This window comes from Lissotriton vulgaris, chromosome 8 (genome assembly GCF_964263255.1).
Source record: "Lissotriton vulgaris chromosome 8, aLisVul1.2, whole genome shotgun sequence".
NCBI classification, from domain to species: domain Eukaryota; kingdom Metazoa; phylum Chordata; class Amphibia; order Caudata; family Salamandridae; genus Lissotriton; species Lissotriton vulgaris.
The window spans coordinates 562,733,459-562,757,342 of record NC_141696.1 but is presented as its reverse complement, the minus strand read 5'-3'; the positions used below and the strand labels follow the sequence as shown (position 1 = coordinate 562,757,342).

At 47.2% G+C, this 23,884-nt stretch overlaps 1 protein-coding gene and 1 pseudogene across 1 annotated transcript in view; both read left to right on the top strand.

Annotated features, from left to right (window-relative positions):
- The window catches only part of CLYBL (citramalyl-CoA lyase), a 2,598,854-nt gene that overhangs the window by 1,566,709 nt on the left and 1,008,261 nt on the right, over positions 1–23,884 (top strand). The window lies entirely within an intron of this gene.
- On the top strand, positions 5,129–5,255 carry LOC147697717 (small nucleolar RNA U3; annotated as a pseudogene).

Genomic DNA, 23,884 nt, shown 5'->3' with positions numbered 1-23,884 from the left:
TGCTGCACAACGCTAAGTAGGGCCTGGGGCCAGAGGGGACACGAAACACGTCCTACTCCGCCGCCATCTTGGCCACGCCCCTCGCCACTTTCTTTTTTACATAAATGTCTTGCAGTGTTTTCAATAAACGTTCTTCCAAAGCTTTTGCAGCCTTTTTAAATAAAGTTGCTTGCACTTGCCTCTCCCCTTCTTTCTTTCCTCTATCTTCGTCACTCCTTTCTCCTTTCATTCTACTTGTTCACTCATCACCGACCTCACCTCGCTCCTCTCAATCTTAATCTCTATCACCTTTCTCCTGAATTATGAAGCTCAGAGGTCAGAGCAGGGCAGAGGCCCGGCCGGGGCCGCTCGTGCACACTGCTCTATTTAAATATAATGAGAAAGAGGCTCCGGTGAGCCTCTCTCCTGACCCTTGGGGCCAGGGACTTAGGAGACACTACATTTCTGGGGGGGACAAGGACAACCTTGTGGTCGTTCCAGTGACCCTATAGAAATTGCCTGTTGCATAAAAACGTACGCCCGTTTATATGATCAGATAGTTTTAAAGTGAAACATTGAGAAAGGCAGGCATGTTGTCACAGTTTGTAAGCATGCTTTATTGTTTATTGTATTCGTTATTGTTATTTGTATTCACAAAGTAATTAGACAAATGTGGAAAAATCATGTATACTTTTTTATAGTGCTACTCATAGTTCACTCAGTTCTATGATCTGCAAGGTACACGTTCTTTGAAGCAGGCACATTAACCCTCCGCACTACTTTACGATGAGCCAAAACTTCCACTAGACACAATTTCAAACTCTTATTAGTAGGAACATTAATCACCAGCGTTATCTTGACATTTTTATTGTTGCCTGAAAACTGCCTGATGCACAAGGAAGTTCATTTACTTCTAAACCAAATATTATTTTTCAACACAGTGCCTCCACCAAAGTCAACGCCAGGTGCGGCTGTACCAGTTGCACCGCCCTAAAGCCAGTCCTGCTCCCAGCAATGGGGTAGGACAAGCATTTACAGAAGTGGGGTCAGAGCTAACCTCATAGCCATTATAGGAGGAACAAGATCTATGTAAGTGGTGGAGTGTAATACTCCACCAAACTGTAGCAAGGAAAATGATTTAACAGATTTCATGTACATGATTTAAGGGAGAGTAGACTTCAACTACGGAGAATTGTTAAAAAAAATTGGGATCAAATTTCGAAAACGCAGCAGACCCTTTAGGGGGCATTCATGAAATATTCCAGTACTTTCATGGTGCACCTTGGAAGCCTGGCTTTTCCTAGGATTAAATCTGATATTTTTTAAATGTCTTAAGTCAGAAATAACTTCCACTATACCAAGGTCCTAATTTTTCATGGGTGAGCCTCTTAGGCCAATGACTGCATTCCAAATGACAGTGCCGGAATGAGTGAATGCACGCCAAATGTGAAAAATATGGGCAATAAGTGTTTACATTTAAAAGAAGGGTGTGCTTCAGGTCTATTGCAGTGCCAGAATGTTACAATGGATGCTGCAGCCAGTCATGGGTACCTTTAAACATTTCCTCCAGCATACAAGAGTCAGAATTATGCCATTGACAACCCATTTATGAAATGAGTACTGGAAATCTTGTTACCTCAAATATAAGTTCTAACATTTTGCTGTGTGTTAGACCTGGCACCTTGGCGTGAGTTTCCCTTCCACTTTTTGCTGGTGTGCCTCCGATGTTTTGCTGGTTTTCCGATACTCAGGGCACTGCGCCACGGCCGACCCGTGCCGCAGTGCAAGTGCTCCCTACTGTAAATTGTACATGCGATTGGTATCCATGATTGGTTCATTGGATTTACTGTTAGTCCCTAGTAAAGTGCACTAGGAGTGCCAGGGCTTGTAGATGCCAATACTGCTAGTGGGCCTGCAGCGCTGGTTGCGCCACCCACAGAAGCAGCCGTCAGATGTGTCTGGGGACTGCCACCGCAGAACCCGCGTGCAGTCTCGTACTGTCATGCCGGCTGGGCAAGTGCAACCACTTGCCAGCCCCTGAACCTTCCCTTGGCTGCATATTAGTCACCCCTATGGTAGGCCTGCGGGCAGGGTGCATTGTAGGTGTAAGGTAGGACAAGCCCTGATGTGTGTGGCATGTCCTAGTAGTGACTGTCGCTAGTGCTACACTGCGCCAACTAGAGCCTCCCCCTTCCTACCCTGTGGATCCAGCCCATATGCTAAGAATTATGTGCATCATATCAGGACCTTCAGCCAGGTGTGGTGATTGGTGTTCCGTGTCCCTACTGCTGGGTATGAATGGGTTATCAGCTTTCTCAGTCAAACAGTTTGAGACACCAAAGCCACTGACGGTGCCTTCATAGAAGCATGTCAAGGTCTGCAGATGGCAATAGGTAACGCCTCCCATCCATATGCTGTTAGTGCCCATGTCCATAAGGCATGAATAACCTCAAGTGTGCCAGACCAGCATCACACTTGTATGCATAACAAACATACACTCACATCAAACTTGTAACAATAAAGAATGTCCTAAAAGTTTATACCTGCACCACAAAATATTTTCTGGTTTTGTAGAACTTTTACAGTGCTCACACATACAATTACACCAACATGACTGCAGTTACAAAAAACTAACTTTAGCAGAGTTCAACAATGAGAGAAATGATTCTGATTCTAGCTCATATAATTGCAGAAAATGTCAAGTTTCTCAAGCCCCCCATTACAAAGTTTGACTCTGATGAGTTATCCTACAGCATTTCAAATGATTGGGGTATTGCCAGAGGTTCATTATTCAGGGAATGGACTCCAAGCTGTGAATTCCAGAGAGAATGCCCTTACCATGGCTAAACTGGATTGTCTATAAGGCACTGAACCCCAACATAAAATGTGGCAGCAGTTTTCATGTGGAAGAGCAGGCGCTTCAACAGTTGAACACTGATTTTGAGTCAACGCTATGATGGTTATGTGATGCAAGTGCAACAAAACCTTGTACATTTGTCAAACAGTTACATTTTGCATTCAACGCTTATAAATAAATGTCCCCATAGGAAAATAGTTATTCAGGTTTAAAAGATTCCAATAAAGCAGCATGTCATAGCTCTGGGAAACCAACATTAAAGACTAAATGACAAAAAAAAAGAAAATTAAGGAACAATATATTATTAAAGTTCTCTTGCAGACTCTTAAAGAAGAACACAACAAATGTCCGTTTTTTTGGGGGGAAAGGTGGCATCCCTACTTGTGAGATGCCTTTTCACTGAATGCTTTCTCCCACTGTGGCAGTAAAAACTAAATACAAAGTACAGAAATAGGCTGAGTGGAGACACAGGGGTTACGAACCAGTGAACAAAACAACAAAGCCTCCTTAATCTCATCCCTTAGTCCGACACTTTTTAATATCTATGTGTCGGACCTTGCCAATACCATTCGTGCACACGGGATGAGCCTTACCTCCTAAGCGGATGACACTCAGTTGGTCCTTGCCATAAAGAATGATGGCCACAAAAAAAGCAATGATCTCAATCAGGGCATGTTGGCAATTGGGAATTGGATGGTTTCCAATTGCCTAAAATTAAATTCTGATAAGACGGAAGTAGTCATTTTTGGTCATCTGACCCCGGAATGGTCCTCTTGTTGGTGGCCCTCGTCACTAGGCCCTCCCCCTGAGCCTGTTAGCAAGGTGAGGAATCTGGGAGTCATTTTTGACGACCGTCTCACCTTTCTCCCTCATGCTAACCAGATCACTTCTGCCGCCTTTCATAAATTGAGATTAATCAAGAAAATCCTTCCTTTTCTTCCCGATTCAGCTGGCAAAACATTGGTCACCTCACTGGTACTGTCGACCCTGGATTACTGCAATGCTCTGTTCTTGAATGCACAAGAAAGAGTTTTGAATAAAATGCAAATAATCCAAAACTCAGCAGCTAGGCTTCTGGGTAGAATCCCCAAATACCATTCTGCTTCTGCAACCATCAGAGAACTACACTGGCTACTTATAAGGAATAGGATACAATTCAAAGCTCTCTGTATAGTGTTCAAGGCTATGCATAACATGGGACCTGCTTTCTTTACCCAAAATTTGACTCCTTACTGTCCTTCCAGAACCTTACGTTCCTCCAGTCTAAATGATCTTGTGGTTCCTCGCAGCAAATCTGTTTCATGGGGAGACAGAAGATTTCTTGTTTCAGCCCCCAAACTTTGGAATACACCTCCTCCCTCGATCAAATCAAGCCGTTCACTCTGGTCTTTCCGTAAACAACTTAAGACTTGGCTTTTTAATCAGTAAACCCACTCTTCCCCTCACCGGTTAAATTCTGCAGATATCCCAGCGCTGAGACGCCCATGGGCCATTGTTCGCGCTTTAGAAATTTTATTAATAAATAAATAAATAAATAAGCAGTTCCAAGCGGGATGTAAATGGTCTTTAAAAGACTTGTGAAAAAATCGGGCGCTCTGGAGATAAGACTCCAGACACTGCCCTGCCACAGTAAGTCAGCCAGCCCGGGCTGAGACACACGATGACGGAAGGTGGGGGTGGCTAAATCCCTTTTAGCACCATCAGACGTGCAGCCTGATCACAGGTAACTGGGGGCAAGTCATAGGTCAAGTACAGCCTGGGCAGAGCCATTGTACGAAGCGCTTTCGCGCGCAAATGGCCCTGTGAACACAGAAAGGAGAGGGGAAAATTATTTGTCCCCTCGTCTCCCCAGTCTTCTCCCCCGTGTCCCCCCCACTCCAAAATCTGGGGGGGATATATCCCCCTCGTCCCCCACACTTCCTACGCCCATGCTTGAGGCCCCTGGAGCGTGCCCCCCCCCACCACAACACGGAGGCTGTGGGGGTCTGTGTTACGCCCCTTGTCCTCTGTCTGTTTCGAGAGCAGGGAATCCGTGTCTGTTAGGAAAAGGCAGGCTGAATGTGATTGGTTCCGATTTCGGCTATGCAGATTTTTAAAGCAGTCAGTTACCCAGGATCTACTGAGAATGCTTTATTGCGAAGAATGCGTCTGCCTGTGTATCTTTCGATTGTTATTTTCTGGTGTTATACAGCCATATGTTTTTGTTAGAGTTGGAGATGCTGAACGTTTTCTTACTGTATGTAAGAATGGTTTTTACTTTTTCTGTCCGTGTGAGCTGCAATCGAAGTTGTGAAGACAATACTATCAGAGATCGTTTCCGTAGTTCTTAACTGAGGAAATAAGTTTCTACATTGTGTGGTCTTCGCAAACCATGAGGAAGAGCTGTAAGGTTTCCTTCCGAGCGCAATGCGACTGTGGCGTGTTTGACTCTCTGCATTGCGTTTCTTTCAGTGCACAGTTGTTGGTGTGAGTTGCAATTAGCACGAATACCAATACAAAATCCCACATCTGTGCCCTCTAAGAATCCTTGCATTTTGAAAGCGGCGGTGTTGCGGGAGTGCGCGCTGAATACAGCGCACTACGCGCTTAGGGTGACTTCTGTGCGTGCGCGCTCACCCGTGCAGCTTATTGGGAACAGTGGTCCTATCTTAGATCTCCGGAACGTAAATCGACTCCTCCGCAACGAGAAGTTCAAGATGCTCACTTTGGCTCAGGTTTTGTCTGCTATCGACCCACAAGACTGAATGGTAGCACTGGACTTGCAGGATTCTTACTTCCACATCCCAGTCCTGCGGGCCCACCGGCATTACCTGCGGTTCATGATAGGCCACAAGCATTTTCAGGTTACTGTGCTCCCCTATGGCCATACCCGTGCCCCTCGGGTGTTCACAAAAGGGATGGCGGTGGTCGCAGCTCATCTGCGCAGATCAGAGATTTCAGTCTTCTCCTATCCCGATGTTGAAGGTGGGCTTGCCCCAGACAGTTGTCTCCCACCTCCAGACTATGGACGACCTCCTGCATTTGCTGGGGTTCTCCATCAATGTGCCGAAGTCGCACATGATTCCCTCTCAGAAGCTCCTCTTCATCGGAGTGGTTCTGGACACGATGCAGTTTTGGGTCTTTCCTCCCAAACAGCGAGTCTGAGATATTCGGGCTCTGATTACCATCTTTCGTCCTTATCCCGGGTTTCGGTCAGAGTGACCCTGAGGCTGCTGGGCCTCATGGCCTCCTGCATCCTGCTGATCAATCATGCCAGATTGCATAGGCGGGCTTTGCAGCGGGACCTGAAGTTCCAGTGGGCGCAGCATCACAGAAACCTGTCTGATCACTTCCAGATGTCGGAGGGCACTGCAGAACAACCGCAGTGCTGGCTCACGGACCAGCATTGGGACGACGGCAGACCCCTCTCCTAACCCCAACCAGAGATCACCGTAGTGACGGATGCGTCCCTCCTGGGATGGGGCGGCCACATGAGAGAGGTGGAGATCAGAGGCCTCTAGGGCCAGATGTAGGTAGGCATTTACCGGTCGGTAACGGCCGAATTCGGCCGTTACCGACCGGTAAATGTAATTTGAGATGTAGGGCCCTGTACTTTACAGAATCGGTAAATTTACCGATCGGTAAATTTACCGATTCTGTAAAATACCGAATCAGTATTTTTTCCGATTCGGTAAAATTGATATGTAGGTGGGACTCTTCTGAGTCCCAAAAGCATTACAGAATCGGTATTTTACCATCAAATACTATTTGATGGTAAAATAACGATTCTGGTGTGCATGCACATGTGTGCATGCACACCTGTGCCATATGACAGGCAGACCTGCCCTTAGGGCAGGTATGCCTGCCACATGGCCCCCGAACCTTTTTTGGGGGTGCTAGAGGGTGTCAAAGTGACACCCCCTGCACCCTTGTCAGAATCGGTATTTACCGATTCGGTAAATACCGACCGGTAATGCCCCATTCATTCCTATGGGCTTCAAAGCCCATAGGAATGAATGGGGCATTACCGGTCGGTATTTACCGAATCGGTAAATACCGATATTTACCGATTCGGTAATAGGAACATCTGGATGTTCCTACATATCCACCCCTCAGATTTACCGATTTTTAATTACCGAATCGGTAAAATTCGGTAATTAAAAATCGGTAAATCTCATTTACCTACATCTGGCCCCTAGTCTCCGGACGAGTACAAACTCCACATCAACCTTCTGGAGCTTCGGGTGATCTAACTTGCACTGAAAGCATTCCTTCCCTCTGTCAAGGGGAGAGTAGTGCAGGTGTTCACCAACAACACAACCTCCATGTGGTACTGCAACAAACAGGGTGGGGTGGGGTCATGGACCCTATGTCAGTAGGCCCTGCGCCTCTGGACATGGCTGGAACATCAGGGCATTTTCCTGGTGGTTCAACACCTGGCAGTTTCTCTGAACGCCAGAGCGGACGAACTCAGCCGCAAGTGCATGATGGCTCACGAATTGCGTCTTCACTTGGACGTGGCGCAAGGTCTCTTTCGGCAGTAGGAAGAGCCTTGGTTAGATCACAGAAGAGAACGCGCAATGTCAGCAGTTCTGCACATTGGAATTTCCAAGGTGGCACTCGCTCAGCGTTGCTTTTCGTCGCGAGTGGAGTTGCTGTCTGTTGTACGCCTTTCCGCCTATACCACTTCTACCCACAGTGCTAAAGAAGATCCAGCGCGACCGGGCCTGAGTTATTCTTGTGGCCTCAGACTTAGCCCGAAGAGTTTGGTATCCTGAGTTACTCAGTATGAGCATCAATCCTCCGATCAGACTGCCTCTTCAGGAGGATCTTCTGTAGCAGCAGCAGGGGACGGTCCTCAACCCAAACGTGTCCAGCCTTCACCTCTTTGCATGGAGATTGAGCGGCGGCAGTTGATTCCATTCGACTTGCCTCCTGAAGTTTGTGATGTCATTCTGGCAGCCAGGCATCCCTCCACTAAGGTGGTTTACTCCTGCAGGTGAAACAAATTTGTGGCATGGTGCACAGCAAAGGCTGTGGATCCCCTTTCTGCCCCTCTTTCTGAAGTCCTTTTGTTCCTTCTCTCTTTAGCCCGGCAGGGCTCTGCTCTGGGCACTATCAAAGGTTATCTTTCTGCAATGTCAGCCTTTCTCAGACTTCCTGATCAACCTTCTCTTTTCAAGACCCCTGTTGTCAATACATTTCTCAAAGGCATTACACACCTTTTCCCTCCTATCCCATTTGTGATGCTGCAGTGGGACTTGAATCTAGTTCTTATTTATCTCATGTGTGCTCCTTTCAAGCCCCTTCATAACTGTCCTCTCCGTCTCTTGACCTTGAAGACTGCCTTCCTGGTTGCCATCACCTCCACTAGGCGAGTGAGTGAGCTCTAGGCTCTTTCTTGTAAGTCTTCTTTTCTGTCGGTCCATCCGGACCACGTTGTGCTCAGGCTCCGTCCTTCCTTTTTGCCAAAGGTTGTTACGGCCTTTCACATTTGGCATACTATTACCTTGCCTACCTTCTTTTCGCCTCTGCATCCTTCCAGAGAGGAAGAGAGGCTCCACCGTCTGGACCCAAAACGTGCGCTTTCCTTTTATCTCAACCGCACTCAGCAGTTCCGGGTGGGTGACCAACTCTATGTTGGCGATGTTGGAACTAAGAAAGGTTGGATGGTGCATAAGAGGACTATCTCCCGCTGGGTCGTGTTATGTATCAAAGCCTGTTATTCTTTGACTAAAAAGGAACCTCCGGTGGGGCTGCATGCTCATCCCACTAGAGCGACTGCAGCCACTACTGCATTGGAATGTGGTGTCCACCTGCAAGACATTTGTCAGGCAGCCACGTGGTCCTCGCTGCACACGTTTACTAAGCATTACTGCCTGGACAGCCAAGTCTGGAGAGACGGCTTCTTTGGCCGTTCTGTTCTCCAGGACTTTCTGGTGTGATCTTGGTTCGCAGACCCACCACCGGGGTTGGTATTGCTGGGGTATCCATTCTAAGGTTTGGAATCTATCACTAAGTGTTTCTTTCAGATGGACACGTTACTTACCTTTGGTAACTATTTATCTGTAAGAAGCATTAGTAGTGATAGATTCCTTACCGCACCACCCATCCTGCCCGTTCTGCTTACTGATTTCTAGGGTTAAGGTATCCCTTTCAGGGCCCTAGTTTCAATGCACCAGTGGTCAGTTTCTTGCATTGCTCTGCATTCCTGGCGCAGAAAATCGCGTACAGAACTGACGTTAGCTCGCGTTGGCGGCGTCTAAGTAGTGCCCGCGACGTCATCTCAGTTTGACGCCTGGGGATAATTCTAAGGTAAGGAATCTATCACTACTAATGTTTCTTGCAGATAGATTGTTACTGAAGGTAAGTAACTTGTCCTTTAAAGCGCCCAGCTTGCTCACAGCGCTACCTCCTCACTGCCTCCGGCACTCTGGTACTTGTACTTCGCCTATCCTGTGCTTTTAATGACAGTCCCGACTTTCAAATGCATCCCATGCTGCGGGAGGGAAACAGGTTTTAAAGGCACCAAGCTTGCTCTTAGCTGTCACCCCCACCCCCTCACTGCTGCAGGTACTCCAGTACTTGTGGTCTGCCTCTCCTGGGCTTTAAATCACAGCTCCGACTTTCAAATGCATCCCATGTTGCGGGAGCGAAACAGGCCTATTAAAGCATCCAGCTGGCTCTCAGTGCTGCCCCCCGTCTCCTTACTGTCACAGGCACTCCGGTACTTGTAGTCTGCCTTTCATGGGCTTTTAATCACAGCCCGACTTTTAAATGCATCCCACCCTGTGGGAGGGAAATGGGCCTTTTAGAGCGCCTAGCTGGCTCTCTGCACTCTCTCCCACCTCCTCACCACTGCAGGCACTCCTGTACTAGTAGTCCGCTTCTCCTGGGCTTTAAAGCACAGCCCCAACTTTCAAATGCATCCCCTGCTGTTTGTAAATGTGACATTTGGAAACTGTAGAAAATGTAAATTATGTATTTTATGGAATCAATATAAACATAAAGTTAACTCTTCAGTTTAATTTTCTCCCATTTCAGAGTGTCGCCATTACACACAGCAGGCATTTTGCTCCGAATGGCTAGTAGACATGGTGACATTGACATACGTATAACTGAAAAATAGAGCCATTATTTAAAGTGCAGAAAAATGTTCCATAGTCTGAACATTTATGCAGAACATTTCTCTACTCTTTAAATTTCTCCCATTTAAATAAAATTGTGGTATATTTGTGTTATACATGTAATAGTGCCACATATGGTGAAAGGTATGTCCTGTGCCACAAGTGCATATGACACAGGCTCTCAGTCACCCATACCCATATGTACAATTCATACGCACATTTTCATACATCCCCAAAGGCCACACTCTCACTGACACACAAGGCAGCCCTGTCATAGTGACATTAGTCAAAGCATTTTGTTCAAACCATAGTATCTGGCTGTATGGACAATAGTTTTAAATTCAATTAAGTTATCCAAATTGGCCCAGTTTATCTGGAATGGCCAGAAACCGCAAATGCGGAGAGCACTGGTGACGCTTGCCCCAGAGATGGGGGGGACTGGGCATCCCCGACCTCTAACTGTACTTTCAAGCGGCACAATTGCGCTATCTAGTTGAATGGAGTCGATGGGAGTCAGAGAAACATTGGTTGTTTCAAGATCAGGCAGTAGCGGCACGTCCATTGCAGGAAATTCCTTTCCTGCGCAAGCCCCATAGGCACCCTAACTTGTATGCCTCACACATAACTCGGGTTCCTCTTGAGGTGTGGGACACAACTAATATCGCACACAACCTTACAACTTTCCCATCTCCCGTCACCCCGTTGGTGGACAACCCTGACTTCACCCCAGGCGTGGAAGGGGCGGCTTTTGCGCATTGTCGGACGGCGGGCTGCCGGGTTTTGTGCCACGTGTATGTGGCAGAGGGGGTGGTTCAGTTTTCCCACTTTCGGCGGGAGTATGGCTTCCCGGAGACTGAATCACTGAGATATTTACAAGTGCGTCACTGGGCATTACATCCGCAGGTCCACGCTAGCGCAGATAAACGCATATCCTCATACGAACGATGGCTCATCACCCGCACAACAGATTCCAAACTCATCTCCGACCTATACAAGATGTTGCAGAACACGCAGGCGCACATTCACAACCCGGGCAGGGAGTGCTGGGAGAGGGAATTTGGCAGGACCCTAAGCCACAAAGAATGGGGAGAGTTCTACTATAGGGCCCGACACTCAGCATACCACATGGGGCTCACAGAGACATTCACGAAAGTTGTGATATATTGGTATTATACCCCAGACAGACTGCATGCGATGGACTGAAGCCGAGAGACGACTTGTTGGCGTGGCTGTGGCGCAGACTGGCAACCTGGTACCCCTGTTGTGGGAATGCATACTGATCCAGCCCTACTGGTCTCGGGTGTTAGATGAAATAGACAAGCATTTCGAAACTGAAATCCTGCGCTTCCCAGCTTATGTGCTCCTAGGCCTCCCTAACCCCCTGACTTACCTGATGAAATCCCGGAGGGGCAGACAGATGGCTATTGCGCTTGGCTCAGCGGTTCAGAATGTACTTACATATTGGCCTTCCCCCACTACACCCTCCTTTGTTGGCTGGCTTCACCGCTTATGGCATGTACTTGGGATTGGAAAACTGTCACCCACTATGGCAGGAGAGCGATCCGCCTATGATGACCTGTGGCAACCCTTCCTATCACTTTTGGCCACTGAATTCCGAGAAGTTACATGTCCTCGATATCTTAGGCTGTTGCGCCTCACCGAACCCGGAAAGACAGACTGTTAGGCGGTTTCCTGAGGGCCTGGCAGGGGTGGGAGGAAACAGGAGAGGCTGGCGAGAGGTAGGGAGCACTGGACGGGAAGAGGGAGGGGGTAGTGGGAGGAAAGGGGGTTTCTGTTGGGTTTTTCCCCTTTGTTACTTCTTATAGTTTGTTTATTCTATGTACACGCAATTGGCGGATACTATCTTGAACGCTAGACTCAGGCTCTCGGCTGGCACTCCCTGGCTGTTCTGTTGCGAGTCCGCTTGAAAATGGCTAAATGTAAATGGCAATCCTTGCGTGTGTTTAAACTCAATAAAAACATTTGAACAATAAATTCAATTAAGTTAATCGTGGTGGTGTCTGGTAACAATGTGCAAGGTGCTTAGCCTTCAGTAGCCCTCACTGCATAAAAGATTAGAGAAGCCTAAGGGACCAGTCGATCACGAGCTACCATTAGTTTGCAGAAACCGTCAGAGTGGCTCCTAGCCTTGGGTTCAATTTTAACTAAGAACTGCCATAAGTGTTGCATTTTCCTTTTAAAGTAAAGGCTATGTTTATTTTAAATTATCATCAGGCTGCAGATAGCAGATCCTGATAATGAGCAGTGACCCACTCAGATTTATGACCCATGGGTGTCACAGAGGTTCAGAACTGAAGCACTAAGGTGTTTAGTAACTCTTAACTTAATAAGTCAACTCTTCATTTTAATTTTCTTCCTTTGCAAAGTGTCACATTTACAAACAGCGGGCATCTTACTCCTAGTGGCTGCTAGACACAGTGCCATGTTTAAAACTGAAAAATATAGTCATTTTAAGGTCTTGGCCTGACGTAAGCAGCTCATCGCTGCTCTTGTCATAAGAGGCTTCTTGGAATCAATAAGATTCCAGAAGCCATGTCTCAGCTCCGCCTTCAGCTTTGATTCATGCACTTCGTTTGACATCAAGAATTATGCCAAAGGCAGTGCAGTGATTGCACTGAAGGCATGTCAATCCCTCCTTGTTGCCACCCTGTCTCCTTTAAGCCCCACCCAACGGGATTGGATCTCTCACTGGCGGCGTGATACTGTCTCCTTCATTAGCAGGGAGGCACTCTTTCTTTTTCATTGTGAGCGAGTGCCGCAGCTTGAGCACTTGAGTCTCTCCCTGCTGCACACTCCGGAGTAATACCCCATGCTGCGAGTGTGTATACAGTGCACTAGTCGCACCTAGAGTTGGCATCAGGCCAGCGTTCTCCCCGCACCACCGGTGTTTTAATGTCCCTGCCCCACCCTGCCATACCCTCGTCTTTCCTCGGGGGTCTCCCCCACCCTCTGGAGCACACAGGATCTCTTTGAGGCAGACCCTGAGGTGGGGTGTGTGGGGCGCCTCTGTTAGTGTGGAGGAGTGGAAGGCAGCCAAGCTGACCTGGGACTGGCCTTATGCCCTCCTCCTCCACACTCATGGATGGTATTCCCCCCTCCCCCCATGGAGGCGGTGGGGGCCGGACGTTGCCTCAGCTGGGGGTGGACATCCATCACAGACCAGCCAGTTTGTCTGTAGGGGGGGGGGGGGGGCCTTCAGCTGGACAAGTCATTAATGCTCCATCAGCACTGACTGACACTTACTGACTGTCACTGACTGACTGTCACTGACTGTTACTGACTGACTGACACTGACTGAATGACAATGACTGAAACTGACTGACACTGACCGAATGACACTGACTGAAACTGACTGACATTGACTGACGTTGACTGACTGACACTGACTGACTGACACTGACTGACTGAAACTCACTGAGTGAATCTCACTGACTGACTGACACTTTGTTAGGTGCTTATTTTCCCTCCATGTTAAAGAATAGTAGATGTTTCAGCACCCCAGCAAATGTTCTGCATAGCTAAATACATATAAGGTCCCAAAGGCAAGACCGATTGCATTGCAAATGCTTGTTTTTAAATGAGAGAAATTTAAAGTGGAGAAAAATGTTTTATGAAACATTGTCTTAATGGTTTTCTGTACTTTGAATTCAGCCAATTGAGTCCTAATGTTTCATGAAGGAAGTGTCTTCACCTTAAATTCCTCACTGTGATGCTTGTCACAAATGTTGCCTCAGAATTACCAAGGAGGTGATGCTCTTTCCACTGACTCCCCTCACCGGTTCACCATATGCCAGAGTAGTGTAACTGGACAATAATAGTGATGCCCGTCAGGGGATAACAGGGAAACAAAACAAGGTAAGTGGGGGGGAAACACAGGTTTCTTCATACACAGGAGGAGTAACTGTCGATCCTGGGGAACCACCGAACCTCTGGAAATCTGACTCCTATATGTGAATACAAAGAACAAGGGTTAGTGCAGTTCTTGATGATCGGTAGTAAGGAAGGTAGGAAGTGTGAGAAATCTACGCACTGTTCTGAGTGTAGAGAGCGATCAACATGTACATAGGGAGTACTGGTCTGGTGATCAGGAATGGGAGTTCTCAGTGTACCCTGCAATAGATTCAGAATGAGTATCCTTACTATCTGTACTACACTGAATAATGAGGAGAATGTAGTATGCAGCCTACCTGTGTATTTAATAAGGGAAAACCTTAAGACTGGAACTAGAATCAACACTCCTCTAGTTCCAGGAAAACCATAACGTAACACCGGGACTAGTATCAATGCTCCACTAGTCCCAACAAGCATCAAAGGTAGAACCTCTGTCTTCCGATACAAATATATGTAGAGCACGCACAGCGTGGTAATTAAGAATGTAGACACAGGACCAAAAAATAAACTAACAGCCAAACCCTTGGTAAATCAGGGAACCGCTACTGATGCTCGAACTAGAACACAATTCTACGTGCTAGCGTTATAAAACATAACCGCACCACACGCTCTAAAGAAGGCAACTAAGACGATTATAATTCTTCACTGGTTGGTACCTGACTGGTGACGACCCGACGACAGTCGCAGACCCGTCGGAACCCGCTAAACGCCACCACCGTGACCCGGACACGAACAACACAAGACCCCGGAACCGGAAAGGAACGCGAAGCGTTCTTGGTAGGGAAGGGAGTGGTTAAATGCCAGGAAAGGTGCTTCAGCGCATGCTCGACTCTTCGCACATGCGCCGTGTACTATGCCAACCAACTGGATGCTGATCTTGCCAACCACGACCTCGGATACAAGCACGACAGTACCCGCCTCCTACTCCTCCTCCAATAGGTTTGGGCTTGTTGGGATAACGTCGATGGAAAAGGCCTAGCAATCGGGGTGCATGTACCTGACTCGCAGGTTCCCAGCTGCGTTCTTCAATACCATAACCCTTCCAATGTATCAAGTATTGCAATCTGCCCCTACAACGTCTAGAATCAATGATCTTTTCAACTTCATACTCTTCTTCTGAATCCACAGTCACCGGACTCGGTGTTGATGGGAGACGCGTACCAGGCTCAACGGGTTTAAGGAGGGATACATGGAAAACTGGGTGTATTCTCATAGTTGGAGGCAGGTCTAGTTGTAGTGCTACAGGATTAACTACTCGTGCAACCTGAAAAGGCCCTATGAACTTAGGTTTAAATTTACATGAACCACGTAAAGTAATATGTCTGGTAGACAGCCACACTTTATCCCCTGGCTTATAAGCGGGTTCTGGTGTTCTATGTGCATCTGCTCCTTTCTTATAGGCCACCTTTGCTTTATCCAAATTATCTTGTATGGATGTATGTACAGTTTGCAAATGTTGGACCAGTGTGGTGACTGATGGAGTGTTACATGTAACCGACAGAGGAATAGGTAATACCCTGGGATGGAAACCATGAGATCCATAAAAGGGAGTAAACAACGTAGAGAAGTGATGGCTGGTATTATACGATAGTTCCGCTAGCCAAATAATCTCATCCCAACCCTGATTCGTCTGAAGGGACTGACATCTCACGAACTGTTCAAGACTTTGGTTGACACGTTCTGTTTGTCCATCAGTCTGAGGATGATGGCTAGAAGACAAACGAACGTCAACCTGTAATAAAGTACACAACTGCCTCCAAAATTTGGAAACAAATTGTGCACCCCTGTCCGTGATAAGAGCAAAAGGAATGCCATGTAGTCTGATAATGTTTTGTAGAAAAACCTGTGCCAGAGTGACTGATGTAGGAAGACTAGGCAGAGGTATAAACTGTGCGGATTTAGTAAATAGATCTACTACTACTAATAACGTGGTGTTTCCCTTCTTAGTGCGTGGCAATTCAACAATGAAGTCCATCGACACAGTGTGCCAAGGGCCTGGTGGAGAGGCAATAGGACATAAAAGTCCTACTGGCTTAATGTGAGAGGCTTTACCCTGGGCACAGACAGCACAGGTTTTGACATATTGTTGTACGTCCTGATTCAGGGTCGGCCACCAGCAGTAGCGTTTCACCAATTCAATAGTCTTCTTATACCCTGGATGACCAGCTATACCTTGTGTATGACACCAGTTCAAAACAATCTGTCTTTGTTGGGAATCAGGTAGGTATAATCCTCCATGTACATACTGTAAACCCTGTTTCATTTGAGTGTCCTGAGTTTTAAGATAGGCAGTTGCTTCTGGACTCTGTTGTGCATTGGCTACATCCTTTAGGAACTGTTCTTCCGTAAAGGTGCCTCCAATAATCTTGTTGGTATCTTTGATAGATGGAGGATGTTCATCTATCGGGGGGCTTTCATAACCTAAGCGGGATAAAGCATCTGCTTTACCGTTTTTCTTTCCTGCCCTAAAATGGATTTCAAAATCATAGCCACCAAAGAACTGAGTCCATCTCAGTTGTCTCATGGACAATGCTTTATTGGTTTTCAGATACTGTAAATTGCGATGATCTGTTATAATGGTGACTGTGTATCTGGTACCCAACAGATATTGCCTCCACTCCTCCAATACCTTCTTTATTGCAAGCAATTCTCTTTCTCCGATGGCATAATTGATTTCCGCTGGAGTGAGCTTATGTGAATAATAGGCCGCAGGATGTAGCTCTCCTGTCTCTGGTGGGCTTGTGATAATACTCCCCCTACTGCCACTTGGGATGCATCAACCTCCACCACAAAGGGGCTCTGTTGGTCTGGATGCCTAAGAATAGGGGCAACAGTAAATGCTGTTTTCAAAGTTCGAAAAGAATGCTCGGCCTCAGATGACCATTCAAAAGGCGTATCTTTCCTCAGGAGTTTGGTGATGGGTGTTAAAATCTCCGAGAAGTGCTCTATAAAATGCCTATAGAAATTGGTGAAGCCAAGGAACCGTTGTACTTCCTTGACTGATGTGGGGGACGGCCATTGAATGACTGCCTGTACCTTGTGAGGATCAATTTGCAGTCCCTGGGATGACAATATATACCCCAAAAAGGCTACTTGGGACCTTTGAAAAAAGCATTTGTCCAACTTACAGAACAGGTAATTGTCTCTTAATTTTTGTAATACAGATTGAACATGACTTTTATGTTCCTCCAATGTAGTGGAATAGATAAGGAGATCATCTATATATGTGATGACACATTTATCCAGCAGTTCTTTCAGCACATCATGTATGAAATACTGGAACGCGGAGGGCGCATTACAGAGCCCAAAGGGCATCACCAAATATTCGAATAATCCAAACTTGGTGCAGAACGCCGTCTTCCACTCATCTCCCTCTCTTACTCTCACAAGGTGGTATGCCCCTCTCAAATCCAGCTTGTTAAAATACTTAGCTGTCTTAACCTGATCCAAGAGAGAGGAGATGAGTGGCAACGGATATCTGTTCTTGATAGTCACTGCTTTGAGGGAACAGTAGTCTATGCAGCAGCGCAGACCTCCCTCCCGTTTAGGGATAAAAAAGAGCTGACGAAGCGGGGGACCTGGAGACTTTGATGAACCCAAGATCCAGCATTTTGTCCAAATACTCTCTTAAGTAGATGTTCTCCTTTCCTGTCAAAGCATACACTCTGCTACTTGGAATACGAGCCCCTGCTTGCAGGTCAATTCGGTAGTCGTATACCCTATGAGGGGGTAGACTGGTTGCTTCCTTGGCATCAAAAATTGATGAATACATATTATAGGCTTCGGGTAATATCTCATCAGGTTTTTCCACATTATCTTCTATCTCATTTACTGCTGTCTCATGGTCAAATGGATTTATCAGGGGTGTAACCTGTATCTATAACGCGCTCTATTATTTGTGCTTTAGTAGGCGCGCAGCGCTTCTGATATTTTCATATTTACCGCTTTTTGTGTATCTCTGTTGAAATTTATTTCTTAGCCCCTGTTTTTAACATTGGTATCGCGCCCACAGACTTGCACTCTAATTGTGCCCCCCACCGCTTGTAGAGCGGAGTTCTTCGTGTTGTAATTACCTACTCGTGGCGCCTGGCTGCCATAATCGGGGTGCTGTTTTTTCAGCGCGCCACCTGATTCAGCTCTCTAGTGCTCCGTTTGGAGACCAGGTGAGGCTGTACTTAAAGCTCACTCCACCCGTGCAGCTGGGACGCGCAGCGGTAGCGCCTGACTCGCGCCTGAGTCAAGCCAGAGTCCTGCCCGTCTGCGCTCGTCCGCGCAAGGGAGACGCAGGACGCGGCAGGACACTATCGTGCTGCTATTATGATCTATCAGTATTCCAGTCAGGCTCTTCATCTGATCAGACGATGTCTGCCCTCTTGTTCGCACTCGGCTCAGCATCCCCTGTGTGGCCCTCATACTTGCCCATGTGGATGGTGGGAACTATCGGCACCGACGATGGCCCCTAGCCAGGTACTGCTGCATCGGAAGAAGGAACTGTCATCCCTTAGTGCCGTTAAACTTTGGCACCTTAATGTCAGATCCCTGTCGAAACATCATCGAGATATTTATGAACTTATCTCCTTAGAAGGTCCTGATATCTTCTTCATGACGGAGACCTGGCTGGGTGATGAGGATACGGCCATTATTAATCTGGCCCTCCCTCCGGGCTACGCAATCCATACACTAAATCGCAAGGGGAGAGGCGGAGGCATAGCTGTGGCTTTTAAAACTTGCTTCACTTGCACCTGGAAGCCTATGGACTTGGCTGGCGCAGAGTGTGCCCATTTTTCCATCAGCATTAGTCAGCATCAAACATTGTCAGGTCTTTTGATTTACCGCCCTCCAGGGAGTGATAGTGCTTTCAGGAAAGCCCTTCCTGAGCTGGTAAGCTCTCTCTCTCTGCTCTCCTCTAACATTACCATCATCGGCGATCTTAATATACACTTTGATGCCATGGAGATACCAGTGGTTAGAGGTCTGCTGGACGACCTTGAAGCAGTACAGCTACTCCAACTGGTCCGTCATCCGACCCATGAGGGAGGTCATATCCTCGATCTGGTTTTTACAAACCTTCAACTGGCCGAGGTCTCACCCCCTAGACCCATGGGATGGAGTGATCATTACCTCATTGAGCTATCTGTCACAATGGTGACACAATCTATTGGGAAGCCTGATAAAACATCTTTCAGGCGGCCCTGGAAAAAGCTCAAATTGGAGGACTTCCATCGTCTTCTGATCACTACACCTCTGGCTCATACGGATGACGTTGCAACCGGGTATACCATCTTTTGCGCTTGGATTGTTAAAGTCCTGGACGTATTAATCCCAGCTGGCTGGAGTAGGAATCGACATTCTCAGCCTAATCCCTGGTACACGGAGGCACTCAGGTGTATTAAAGCTACCTGCCGACAAGCCGAAAGAGCATGGAGGAAGAATTATGATAAAGACCTGAAAGTATGCTACCTGGCCAAGGTAAAGACATACCACAGAGCTGTCTGCCGGGCCCAAGCTGACTACTATGCACGGGAGTTCCAGGCGAGCTCTAACCCGTCCAAACTGGTTTTCAAAGTCTTGAAGGAGCTCACAGTGAACAGACTTCCTATTACGGAGATCTGTTCCCTTGCCCACTGTGAGTTGTTAGCCAGCTTCTTTGTGGAAAAAGTAAATGCCATCTACCGCTCTTTTCCCAAAGCTGACCCTGACAGTACGACCTTGACATTGCGTACTTCTCAGTGCTTGGCCTCTTTCTCTATACCATCGGAGCAGGAGTTTAATCTCCTAGCGGCCAAGGTCAAGTCTGGCTCACCGGATGATCCTTTGAGACCTGCCCAGTTTATGGACTCGGCGTCCCTTTGCCTTCCTCCTATTCGCCATCTGGTGGAGCAATCCCTTACCATCGGTTCAGTTCCACCTAGTTGGAAGGCTGCCTGCGTCATGCCCATCATAAAGAAGCCGGGATTGGATCCGTTGAAGCCGGAGAGTTATCGACTCATCTCCCTCCTTCCCTGGGTGGCAAAGATTACAGAGGCCCATGTTAATAACATCTTAACAAACCATCTGGAATCTGCACATCTACTAGATCCTACACAGAATGGTTTTAGATCTGGACATAGTACAGAGACGGCACTTCTATTTATGGTCGAACATCTCCGCTCTGTACTAGATGCAGGTCAAACGGCGGCACTGGTCCTCTTGGACCTCAGTGCCGCCTTTGACACTGTATCTCACACCATTCTCATTCGAAGGCTTGGTGGGGCTGGTTTTTCAGGCAGGGCGTTGGATTGGTTTCAATCGTTCCTTTCGGAACGATCCTTTCAGGTTGTAGTGCCACCGTTCAGATCCAAGTCCCATGCCATCGCTCAAGGAGTCCCGCAGGGCTCGGCGTTGAGCCCCACTCTCTTCAACCTCTACGTTCAACCTTTGGCGGAGGTTGCAAAGAGCTGGGGTCTCACTATGGTAACATACGCCGATGATACCCAGTTGGCGGTGGCTCTTAATGGGGACTCTGACCAACTGGCGTCGAACTTTGCGGATGGTTTGAGGGCCGTTGCTAGTTGGCTTACGTCCAATTGTTTACAACTCAACGCCCTCAAAACTGAGGTGATGGTGCTGGGGAAACATCCTGATTGGTGGGGTGCTAGCTGGTGGCCTGAGGAGCTCGGACCTCCCCCAAAACCTGTCTCCGAACTCAAAAATCTTGGCGTCTGGTTGGATTCCAAACTAACCTCGTTCCACACTAAGAAGGTGGCATCCATGTGCTTCGGCATTTTGCGTGGCTTGAGGCCTATCCTCAAATGTTTTGATGCCCCCACCCGCCAGATGGTGATCCAAGCCAGCGTACTATCGAGGCTCGATTACGCGAGCTCACTGTTCTTGGGCGCCAACTTGGCGGAAGTCTTGTGACTTCAACGGGTGCAGAACGCGGCAGCTAGAGCCCTGGTGGGCCTGCCACGTTTCTGCTCTGCCCGTAGCACAATCCTCAATCTGCACTGGCTGCCAGTAATCAGGCGCATAGAGTTCAAGGCCCTCTGCTTTGCGTTTAAAATTCTTAAATCTGACACCCCTATCATCCTTCAGCACCTTTTGTCTTTGTACACCCCTTCGCGCAGCCTTCGTTCTGCTTGCCAAAATCTGGCACTTGTCCCCCGATTTCAAAAATGTAGATTGGGTGGCCGATCGTTTACGGTCTTGGCCTCTAAACTATGGAACGCACTTCCTGCCTATATTCGCTCTCTGGATGACCTTCTAGCTTTTAGGAAAGCTGTCAAAACTCATTTCTTTCCTTTGTCTTATTAATCATTCCCTACTTTTTCTGTGTTATTAGTTATGTTACCTTTTCCAGTTATAGCGCCGGGACACCCCTTAGCTGGGGCAGCTGTGCGCTTAAAAAATCCAAATAACATAACATAACAAACATAATATAACTAGCTGTCGTATCTGATAATGCAGTACTTATGCTAGACACCATAGAGGCTATAGGTTGCTTGTGTGTGTGGCATGATGTAGAATCGAATACTATTTGTTCTGTTTGCCAATCTATGGTCGGGTTATGGTGTCGTAGCCAGGGAAGTCCTAACACCACCGGGAATTGAGGTGACTGAATAATATCAAAGCTAAGAGATTCCCAATGGGTGTCAGCTATGACACTTCTAGTGTCTCAGTGGTATGAGTTATGGGGCCTGATTTCAATGAACTCCCATCAATGGTATATACCTCTTCCATAGTTTTCTTCGGTATGTAGGAAAAGTGATTCTCTTGTGCCCAATGACCATCCATAAAATTACCGGAAGCTCCGGAATCAATCATTATGGAGACTTCCAATTGGTGAGTATTCCCTTGCAACAAAGAAGGTACAAAAAAGTGACTCTGCATGTGTGATAAGGAGGAGACAATAGATCCGGAATGACCCAATGCCTTAGTCTCTCTTGGCTTCGGGTCCTCTAGTTTTCCGACTGTCTTTTTTGTTTAGGCTTAACGGGGCATTCTCTCAGGAAATGCTCGGCTTTGCCGCAATATAAGCATAGTTTAAGATTCCTTCTTCGTTGTCTTTCTGCCTCGCTGAGGGGTCCCTTGATGCTCCCTATCTGCATAGGTTCTACGGTATCTGAACTTCCTTCGGTATCAGTCTTGCTGTCTTTGAAATTTATTCTATTAAAATCACTCCTTGTCTATCTTTCCTTCTTTCTCCTAATCTGTGATCGAGTTGCACCACTAGATCTATTAGCTCTGCACATGTATCAGGGGGGTCTACAACATGAGCCAATGTGTCCTTTAATTCATCACGCAACCCCTTATAAAATAAGGCGCTGCGTTTCTCACGAGGCCATCCAGCTTCCGCCACCAGTCGGTGGAAAGTGGATATATATGTGGGAAGATCTTTAGAACCTTGTTTGAGTGTCATAAGCTCGGTATCAGCTGCATGTGTGAACGTATGTTTGTCAAACAATTTCCGCAATTCTCTCTTGAAAGCGTTATAATCAAGAAGCAGGGAATCATCTCTCTCAATTAGGGGTATGGCCCAATTAGCAGCAGAACCTCCCAAATATGAAAGGACGAATGCAACCTTTGCTTGATCAGAAGGAAAACAAGCTGCTTCAAACATAAAGTGTAATTGGCACTGACTAATGAATGCCGCACATTTGGCTGGGTCTCCATTGAATCTTTCTGGGGGAGCCAAGGGTATAGGAGGAGGTGGAGTGACAACTTGTATAACAGGAGTCTGGGAGCCTGTTGCACCCTCCCCTCCATCTACATCCATTCTGTCTAATCTATCGGCCAATGCTTGGGTCTCCCTCTGAAGGTTACCCATCATATTAGCAAGGTCACCTAAAGTCACCTCCATGGTACTTGGACGGCAAATAGATAAAGGCTTCGCGTTCTGTGATGCTTGTCACGAATGTTGCCTCGGAAGTACCAAGGAGGTGATGCTCTTTTCACTGACTCCCCTCACCGGTTCACCATATGCCAGAGTAGTGTAACTGGACAATAATAGTGATGCCCGTCAGGGGAAAACAGGGAAACAAAACAAGGTAAGTGGGGGGAAAACACAGGTTTCTTCATTCACAGGAGGAGTAACTGTCGATCCTGGGGAACCACCGAACCTCTGAAAAACGGACTCCTATATGTGAATACAAAGAACAAGGGTTAGTGCAGTTCTTGATGATCGGTAGTAAGAGAGGTAGGAAGTGTGAGAAATCTACGCACTGTTCTGAGTGTAGAGAGCGGTCAACATGTACATTGGGAGGACTGGTCTGGTGATCAGGAATGGGAGTTCTCAGTGTACCCTGCAATAGGTTCAGAATGAGTATCCTTACTATCTGTACTACACTGAATAATGAGGAGAATGTAGTATGCAGCCTACCTGTGTATTTAATAAGGGAAAACCTAAAGACAGGAACTAGAATCAACACTCCTCTAGTTCCAGGAAAACCATAACTTAACGCCGGGACTAGTATCAATGCTCCACTAGTCCCAACAAGCATCAAAGGAAGAACCTCTGTCTTCTCATACAAATATATGTAGAGCACGCACCGCGTGGTAATTAAGAATGTAGACACAGGACCAAAAAATAAACTAACAGCCAAACCCTTGGTAAATCACGGAACCGCTACTGATGCTCGAACTAGAAAACAATTTTACGTGCTAGCGTTATAAAACATACCCGCACCACACGCTCTAAAGAAGGCAACTAAGACGATTATAATTCTTCACTGGTTGGTACCTGACTGGTGACGACCCGACGACAGCCGCAGACCCGTCAGAACCCGCTAAACGCCACCACCGTGACCCGGACACGAAGAACACAAGACCCCGGAACCGGAAAGGAACGCGAAGCGTTCTTGGTAGGGAAGGGAATGGTTAAATGCCGGTAAAGGTGCTTCAGCGCATGCTCGACTCTTCGCGCATGCGCCGTGTACTATGCCAACCAACTGGATGCGGATCTTGCCAACCACGACCTCGGATACAAGCACGACACTCACATTTAATCAAATGACTGTATTTTTCCTTTTATAAATATGCCCCCATATCTACA